General features: G+C 37.6%; 2 non-coding genes and 28 pseudogenes across 2 annotated transcripts; all 30 read right to left on the bottom strand.

Moving 5' to 3' along the window:
* Positions 1 to 56: 56 nt before the first annotated feature.
* On the bottom strand, positions 57 to 175 carry LOC148483602 (5S ribosomal RNA; annotated as a pseudogene).
* Positions 176 to 290: 115 nt separating this feature from the next.
* On the bottom strand, positions 291 to 409 carry LOC148483601 (5S ribosomal RNA; annotated as a pseudogene).
* A 116-nt stretch (positions 410 to 525) lies between these two features.
* Positions 526 to 644, bottom strand: LOC148483600 (5S ribosomal RNA; annotated as a pseudogene).
* A 115-nt stretch (positions 645 to 759) lies between these two features.
* LOC148483599 (5S ribosomal RNA) lies at positions 760 to 878 on the bottom strand (annotated as a pseudogene).
* A 116-nt stretch (positions 879 to 994) lies between these two features.
* Positions 995 to 1113, bottom strand: LOC148483598 (5S ribosomal RNA; annotated as a pseudogene).
* Positions 1114 to 1228: 115 nt separating this feature from the next.
* Positions 1229 to 1347, bottom strand: LOC148483597 (5S ribosomal RNA). Its single transcript, XR_015870480.1, has one exon. It is a non-coding gene; the product is annotated as a 5S ribosomal RNA (ribosomal RNA).
* A 116-nt stretch (positions 1348 to 1463) lies between these two features.
* Positions 1464 to 1582, bottom strand: LOC148483596 (5S ribosomal RNA; annotated as a pseudogene).
* A 116-nt stretch (positions 1583 to 1698) lies between these two features.
* On the bottom strand, positions 1699 to 1817 carry LOC148483595 (5S ribosomal RNA; annotated as a pseudogene).
* Positions 1818 to 1933: 116 nt separating this feature from the next.
* On the bottom strand, positions 1934 to 2052 carry LOC148483594 (5S ribosomal RNA; annotated as a pseudogene).
* A 348-nt stretch (positions 2053 to 2400) lies between these two features.
* On the bottom strand, positions 2401 to 2519 carry LOC148483593 (5S ribosomal RNA; annotated as a pseudogene).
* Positions 2520 to 2636: 117 nt separating this feature from the next.
* Positions 2637 to 2755, bottom strand: LOC148483592 (5S ribosomal RNA; annotated as a pseudogene).
* A 116-nt stretch (positions 2756 to 2871) lies between these two features.
* On the bottom strand, positions 2872 to 2990 carry LOC148483591 (5S ribosomal RNA; annotated as a pseudogene).
* A 116-nt stretch (positions 2991 to 3106) lies between these two features.
* Positions 3107 to 3225, bottom strand: LOC148483590 (5S ribosomal RNA; annotated as a pseudogene).
* Positions 3226 to 3343: 118 nt separating this feature from the next.
* On the bottom strand, positions 3344 to 3462 carry LOC148483589 (5S ribosomal RNA; annotated as a pseudogene).
* Positions 3463 to 3573: 111 nt separating this feature from the next.
* On the bottom strand, positions 3574 to 3692 carry LOC148483588 (5S ribosomal RNA; annotated as a pseudogene).
* A 116-nt stretch (positions 3693 to 3808) lies between these two features.
* On the bottom strand, positions 3809 to 3927 carry LOC148483587 (5S ribosomal RNA; annotated as a pseudogene).
* A 351-nt stretch (positions 3928 to 4278) lies between these two features.
* On the bottom strand, positions 4279 to 4397 carry LOC148483586 (5S ribosomal RNA; annotated as a pseudogene).
* Positions 4398 to 4513: 116 nt separating this feature from the next.
* Positions 4514 to 4632, bottom strand: LOC148483585 (5S ribosomal RNA; annotated as a pseudogene).
* A 116-nt stretch (positions 4633 to 4748) lies between these two features.
* LOC148483584 (5S ribosomal RNA) lies at positions 4749 to 4867 on the bottom strand (annotated as a pseudogene).
* Positions 4868 to 4983: 116 nt separating this feature from the next.
* On the bottom strand, positions 4984 to 5102 carry LOC148483583 (5S ribosomal RNA; annotated as a pseudogene).
* A 116-nt stretch (positions 5103 to 5218) lies between these two features.
* On the bottom strand, positions 5219 to 5337 carry LOC148483582 (5S ribosomal RNA; annotated as a pseudogene).
* Positions 5338 to 5453: 116 nt separating this feature from the next.
* On the bottom strand, positions 5454 to 5572 carry LOC148483581 (5S ribosomal RNA). The gene has a single exon (XR_015871644.1). It is a non-coding gene; the product is annotated as a 5S ribosomal RNA (ribosomal RNA).
* A 116-nt stretch (positions 5573 to 5688) lies between these two features.
* LOC148483580 (5S ribosomal RNA) lies at positions 5689 to 5807 on the bottom strand (annotated as a pseudogene).
* Positions 5808 to 5922: 115 nt separating this feature from the next.
* On the bottom strand, positions 5923 to 6041 carry LOC148483579 (5S ribosomal RNA; annotated as a pseudogene).
* Positions 6042 to 6157: 116 nt separating this feature from the next.
* On the bottom strand, positions 6158 to 6276 carry LOC148483578 (5S ribosomal RNA; annotated as a pseudogene).
* A 116-nt stretch (positions 6277 to 6392) lies between these two features.
* Positions 6393 to 6511, bottom strand: LOC148483577 (5S ribosomal RNA; annotated as a pseudogene).
* A 116-nt stretch (positions 6512 to 6627) lies between these two features.
* Positions 6628 to 6746, bottom strand: LOC148483576 (5S ribosomal RNA; annotated as a pseudogene).
* Positions 6747 to 6862: 116 nt separating this feature from the next.
* On the bottom strand, positions 6863 to 6981 carry LOC148483575 (5S ribosomal RNA; annotated as a pseudogene).
* A 116-nt stretch (positions 6982 to 7097) lies between these two features.
* On the bottom strand, positions 7098 to 7216 carry LOC148483574 (5S ribosomal RNA; annotated as a pseudogene).
* Positions 7217 to 7332: 116 nt separating this feature from the next.
* LOC148483573 (5S ribosomal RNA) lies at positions 7333 to 7451 on the bottom strand (annotated as a pseudogene).
* Positions 7452 to 7500: the final 49 nt, after the last annotated feature.

Below are 7500 nucleotides of genomic sequence, written 5' to 3'. Positions count from 1 at the left end.
TCATTGCTAAGCTGAAAAAATGCAATGTAAAATGTAATGTTATGGCTATATAAAATTACCTACAGCACCTGGTATTCCCAGGTGGTCTCCCATCCAAGTACTAACCAGGCCCAACACTGCATAGCGTCCAAGATCAGACGAGATTGGGCATGTCCAGTGTGGTTTGGCTGTAGGTGCTAAAAGCCTTAACTTTAGACCTCTTTTACTTCTTAACTCAAGTAAATTCATTGATAAGTTGAAAAAATTAAATGTAAAATGTAATAGAAAAGAATGTTATGGCAGTATAAAATTACCTACAGCACCTGGTATTCCCAGGTGGTCTCCCATCCAAGTACTGACCATGCCCAACACTGCATAGCTTCCAAGATCAAACGACATTGGCCATGTCCAGTGTGGTATGGCTATAGGTGTTGAAAAATATTAACTTTAGACCTCTTTTACTTCTTAACTCAAGTAAATTCATTGCTAAGTTGAAAAAATGTAATGTAAAATGTAATAGAAAAGAATGTTATGGCTATATAAAATTACCTACAGCACCTGGTATTCCCAGGTGGTCTCCCATCCAAGTACCAACCAGGCCCAACACTGCATAGCTTCCAAGATCAGACGAGATTGGGCATGTCCAGTGTGGTTTGGCTATAGGTGCTAAAAGCCTTAACTTTAGACCTCTTTTACTTCTTAACTCAAGTAAATTCATTGATAAGTTGAAAAAATTAAATGTAAAATGTAAAAGAAAAGACTGTTATGGCAGTATGAAATTACCTACAGCCCCTGGGATTCCTAGGTGGTCTCCCATACAAGTACTAACCAGGTCCAACACTGCATAGCTTCCAAGATCAGACGAGATTGGGCATGTCCAGTGTGGTTTGGCTGTAGGTGCTCAAAAACATTAACTTTAGACCTCTATTACTTCTTAACTCAAGTAAATTCATTGATAAGTTGAAAAAATTAAATTTAAAATGTAATAGAAAAGAATGTTATGGCACTATAAAATTATCTACAGCACCTGGTAATCCCAGGTGGCCTCCTATCCAAGTACTAACCAGGCCCAACACTGCATAGCTTCCAAGTTCAGACGAGATTGGGCATGTACAGTGTGGTTTGGCTGTAGGTGCTCAAAAACATGAACTTTAGACCTCTTTTACTTCTTAACTCAAGTAAATTCAATGATAAGTTGAAAAATGAAACGTAAAATGTAATAGAAAAGAATGTTATGGCAGTATAAAATTACCTACAGCACCTGGTATTCCCAGGTGGTCTCCCATCCAAGTACTAACCAGGCCCAACACTGCATATCTTCCAAGATCAGACGAGATTGGGCATGTCCAGTGTGGTTTGGCTGTAGGTGCTCAAAAACATTAACTTTAGACCTCTTTTACTTCTTAACTCAATTAAATTCATTGATAAGTTGAAAAAATGAAATGTAAAATGTAATAGAAAAGAATGTTTTGGTTGTCTAAAATTCCCTACAGCACCTGGTATTCCCAGGTGGTCTCCCATCCAAGTACAAACGAGGCCCAACACTGCATAGCTTCCAAGATCAGACGAGATTGGGCATGTCCAGTGTGGTTTGGCTGTAGGTGCTCAAAAGCATTAAATTTAGACCTCTATTACTTCTTAACTCAAGTAAATTCATTGATAAAATGAAAAAATTAAATGTAAAATGTAATAGAAAAGAATGTTATGGCAGTATAAAATTACCTACAGCTCCAGGTATTCCCAGGTGGTCTCCCATCCAAGTACTAACCAGGCCCAACACTGCATAGCTTCCAAGAGCAGACGAGATTGGGCATGTCCACTGTGCTTTGGATGTAGGTGCTCAAAAGTGTTAAATTTAGACCGCTTTTACATCTTAACACAAGTAAATTCATTGATAAGTTGAAAAAATTAAATGTAAAATGTAATAGAAAAGAATGATATGGCAGTATAAAATTACCTACAGCACCTGGGATTCCTAGGTAGTCTCCCATCCAAGTACTAACCAGTCCCAACACTGCATAGCTTCCAAGATCAGACGAGATTGGGCATGTCCAGTGTGGTTTGGCTGTACGTGCTCAAAAACATTAACTTTAGACCTCTATTACTTCTTCACTCAATTAATTCATTGATAAGTTGAAAAAAATAAATGTAAAATGTAATAGAAAAGAATGTGATGGCAGTATAAAATTACCTACTGCAGCTGGTTTTCCCAGGTGGTCTCCCATCCAAGAACTGACCATGCCCAACACTGCATAGCTACCAAGATAAGACGAGATGGGGCATGTCCAGTGTGGATTGGCTGTAGGTGCTCAAAAGTATTAACTTTAGACCTCTTTTACTTCTAAACTCAAGTAAATTCAATGATAAGTTGAAAAATTAAATGTAAAATGTAATAGAAAAGAATGTTATGGCAGTATAAATTACCTACAGCTCCTGGTATTCCCAGGTGGTCTCCCATCCAAGTACTAACCAGGCCCAACACTGCATAGCTTCCAAGATCAGACGAGATTGGGCATGTCCAGTGTGGTTTGGCTGTAGGTGCTCAAAGACATTAACTTTAGACTTCTTTTACTTCTTTACTCAAGTAAATTCATTGATAAGTTGAAAAAATTAAATGGAAAAATTTAATAGAAAAGAATGTTATGGCAGTATAAAATTACCTACAGAACCTGGGATTCCTAGGTAGTCTCCCATCCAAGTACAAACCAGTCCCAACACTGCATAGCTTCCAAGATCAGATGAGATTGGGCATGTCCAGTGTGGTTTGGCTGTAGGTGCTCAAAAGCATTAACTTTAGACCTCTATTACTTCTTAACTCAAGTGAATTCATTGATAAGTTGAAAAAATTAAATGTAAAATGTAATAGAAAAGACGGTTATGGCAGTATAAAATTACCTACAGCACCTGGGATTCCTAGGTAGTCTCCCATCCAAGTACTAACCAGTCCCAACTCTGCATAGCTTCCAAGATCAGATGAGATTGGGCATGTCCAGTGTGGTTTGGCTGTAGGTGCTCAAAAATATTAACTTTTAACGTCTTTTACTTCTTTACTCAAGTAAATTCATTGATAATTTGAAAAAATTAAATGTAAAATGAAATAGAAAAGACTGTTATGGCAGTATAAAATTACCTATAGCACCTGGTATTCCTAGGTGGTCTCCCATCCAAGTACTAACCAGGCCCTACACTGCCTAGCTTCCAAGATCCGATGAGATTGGACATGTCCAGTGTGGTTTGGCTGTAGTTTCTCAAAAATATTAACTTTAGACCTCTATTACTTCTTAACTCAAGTAAATTCAATGATAAGTGGGAAAAAAATAAAATGTAAAATGTAATAGAAAAGAATGTTATGGCAGTATAAAATTACCTACAGCTCCTGGTATTCCCAGGTGGATTCCCATCCAAGTACTAACCATGCCCAACACTGCATAGCTTCCAAGATCAGACGACATTGGCCATGTCCAGTGTGGTTTGGCTATAGGTGCTGAAAAATATTAACTTTAGACCTCTATTACTTCTTAACTCAAGGAAATTCATTGATAAGTTGAAAAAATTAAATGTAAAATGTAATAGACTGTTATGGCAGTATAAAATTACCTACAGCACCTGGGATTCCTAGGTGGTCTCCCATCCAAGTACTAACCAGGCCCAACACTGCATAGCTTCCAAGATCAGATGAGATTGGGCATGTCCAGTGTGGTTTGGCTGTAGGTGCTCAAAAATGTTAACTTTAGACCTCTTTTACTTCTTTACTCAAGTAAATTCATTGATAAGTTGAAAAAATTAAATGTAAAATGTAATAGAAAAGAATCTTATGGCAGTATAAAATTACCTACAGAACCTGGGATTCCTAGGTAGTCTCCCATCCAAGTAGAAACCAGTCCCAACACTGCATAGCTTCCAAGATCAGACGAGATTGGGCATGTCCAGTGTGGTTTGGCTGTAGGTGCTCAAAAACATTAACTTTAGACCTGTATTACTTCTTAACTCAAGTAAATTCATTGATAAGTTGAAAAAATTAAATGTAAAATGTAATAGAAAAGAATGCTATGGCAGTATAAAATTACCTACTGCACCTGGTTTTTCCAGGTGGTCTCCCATCCAAGTACGGACCACGCACAACACTGCATAGCTTCCAAGATAAGACGAGATTGGGCATGTCCAGTGTGGATTGGCTGTAGGTGGTCAAAAACATTAACTTGAGACCTCTATTACTTCTTAACTCAAGTAAATTCATTGATAAGTTGAAAAAATTAAATGTAAAATGTAATAGAAAAGAATGTTATGGCAGTATAAAATTACCTACAGCACCTGGGATTCCTAGGTGGTCTCCCATCCAAGTACTAACCAGGTCCAACACTGCATAGCTTCCAAGATCAGATGGGATTGGGCATGTCCAGTGTGGATTGGCTGTAGGTGCTCAAAAGCATTAACTTTAGACCTCTATTACTTCTTAACTCAAGGAAATTCATTGATAAGTTGAAAAAATTAAATGTAAAATGTAATAGAAAAGAATGTTATGGCAGTATAAAATTACCTACAGCACCTGGTATTCCCATGTGGTCTCCCATCCAAGTTCTAACCAGGGCCAACACTGCATAGCTTCCAAGATCAGACAAGATTGGGCATGTCCAGTGTGGTTTGGCTGTAGGTGCTCAAAAACATTAACTTTAGACCTCTTTTTCTTCTTAACTCAAGTAAATTCATTGATAGGTTGAAAAAATTAAATGTAAAATGTAATAGAAAAGAACGTTATGGCACTGTAAAATTACCTACAGCACCTGGTATTCCCAGATGGTCTCCCATCCAAGTACTAACCAGGCCCAACACTGCATAGCTTCCAAGATCAGACGAGATTGGGCATGTCCAGTGTAGTTTGGCTGTAGGTGCTCAAAAACATTAACTTTAGACCTCTTTTACTTCTTAACTCAAGTAAATTCATTGATAAGTTGAAAAATTTAAATGTAAAATGTAATAGAAAAAAATGTTATGGCAGTATAAACTTACCTACAGCAACTGGTATTCCCAGATGGTCTCCAATCCAAGTACTAACCAGGCCCAACACTGCATAGCTTCCAAGATCAGATGAGATTGGGCATGTCCAGTGTGGTTTGGCTGTAGGTGCTCAAAAACATTAACTTTAGACATCTTTTACTTCTTAACTCAAGTAAATTCATTGATAAGTTGAAAAAATTTAATGGAAAATTTAATAGAAAAGAATGTTATGGCAGTATAAAATTACCTACAGCACATGGTATTCCCAGGTGGTCTCCCATTCAAGTACTAACCAGGCCCAACACTGCATAGCTTCCAAGATCAGACGAGATTGGGCATGTCCAGTGTGGTTTGGCTGTAGGCGCTAAAAAACATTAACTTTAGACCTCTTTTACTTCTTAACTCAAGTAAATTCATTGATAAGTTGAAAAAAATAAATGTAAAATGTAATAGAAAAGAATGTTATGGCTGCATAAAATTACCTACAGCACCTGGTATTCCCAGGTGGTCTCCCATCCAAGTACTAACCAGGCCCAACACTGCATAGCTTCCAAGATCAGACGAGATTGGGCATGTCCAGTGTGGTTTGGCTGTAGGTGATCAAAAACATTAACTTTAGACCTCTATTACTTCTTAACTCAAGTAAATTCATTGATAAGTTGAAAAAATTAAATGTAAAATGTAATAGAAAAGAATGTTATGGCACTATAAAATTATCTACAGCACCTGGTAATCCCAGGTGGCCTCCTATCCAAGTACTAACCAGGCCCAACACTGCATAGCTTCCAAGTTCAGACGAGATTGGGCATGTACAGTGTGGTTTGGCTGTAGGTGCTCAAAAACATTAACTTTAGACCTCTTTTACTTCTTAACTCAAGTAAATTCAATGATAAGTTGAAAAATGAAACGTAAAATGTAATAGAAAAGAATGTTATGGCAGTATAAAATTACCTACAGCAGCTGGTATTCCCAGGTGGTCTCCCATCCAAGTACTGACCATGCCCAACACTGCATAGCTTCCAAGATCAAACGACATTGGCCATGTCCAGTGTGGTTTGGCTATAGGTGCTGAAAAATATTAACTTTAGACCTCTTTTACATCTTAACTCAAGTAAATTCATTGCTAAGTTGAAAAAATGTAATGTAAAATGTAATAGAAAAGAATGTTATGGCTATATTAAATTACCTACAGCACCTGGTATTCCCAGGTGGTCTCCCATCCAAGTACTAACCAGGCCCAACACTGCATAGCTTCCAAGATCAGACGAGATTGGGCATGTCAAGTGTGGTTTGGCTGTAGGTGCTCAAAAACATTAACTTTAGACTTCTTTTACTTCTTAACTCAAGGAAATTCATTGATATGTTGAAAAAATTAAATGTAAAATGTAATAGAAAAGAATGTTATGGCTGCATAAAATTACCTACAGCACCTGGTATTCCCAGGTGGTCTCCCATCCAAGTACTAACCAGGCCCAACACTGCAAAGCTTCCAAGATCAGACGAGATTGGGCATGTCCAGTGTGGTTTTGCTGTAGGTGCTCAAAAACATTAACTTTAGACCTCTATTACTTCTTAACTCAAGTAAATTCATTGATAGGTTGAAAAAATTAAATGTAAAATGTAATAGAAAAGAACGTTATGGCACTATGAAATTACCTACAGCACCTGGTATTCCCAGATGGTCTCCCATCCAAGTACTAACCAGGCCCAACACTGCATAGCTTCCAAGATCAGACGAGATTGGGCATGTCCAGTGTAGTTTGGCTGTAGGTGCTCAAAAACATTAACTTTAGACCTCTTTTACTTCTTAACTCAAGTAAATTCATTGATAAGTTGAAAAAATTAAATGTAAAATGTAATAGAAAAAAATGTTATGGCAGTATAAACTTACCTACAGCAACTGGTATTCCCAGATGGTCTCCAATCCAAGTACTAACCAGGCCCAACACTGCATAGCTTCCAAGATCAGATGAGATTGGGCATGTCCAGTGTGGTTTGGCTGTAGGTGCTCAAAAACATTAACTTTAGACCTCTTTTTCTTCTTAACTCAAGTAAATTCATTGATAAGTTGAAAAAATGTAATGTAAAATGTAAAAGAAAAGAATGTTATGGCAGTATAAAATTACCTACAGCAACTGGTATTCCCAGGTGTTCTCCCGTCCAAGTACTAACCAGGCCCAACACTGCATAGCTTCCAAGATCAGACGAGATTGGGCATGTCCAGTGTGGTTTGACTGTAGGTGCTAAAAAACATTGACTTTAGACCTCTTTTACTTCTTAACTCAAGTAAATTCATTGATAAGTTGAAAAAATGTAATGTAAAATGTAATAGAAAAGAATGTTATGGCTATATAAAATTACCTACAGCACCTGGTAATCCCAGGTGGTCTCCCGTCCAAGTACTAACCAGGCCCAACACTGCATAGCCTCCAAGATCAGACGAGATTGGGCATGTCCAGTGTGGTTTGGCTGAAGGAGCTCAAAAACATTAACTTTAGACCTCTTTTACTTCTTTACTCAAGTAAA

Source organism: Taudactylus pleione, unplaced genomic scaffold (genome assembly GCF_031769625.1).
Source record: "Taudactylus pleione unplaced genomic scaffold, aTauple2 ptg000550l, whole genome shotgun sequence".
In the NCBI taxonomy this organism is placed as follows: Eukaryota; Metazoa; Chordata; class Amphibia; order Anura; family Myobatrachidae; genus Taudactylus; species Taudactylus pleione.
This window is presented reverse-complemented; position numbering and strand designations above follow the sequence as displayed.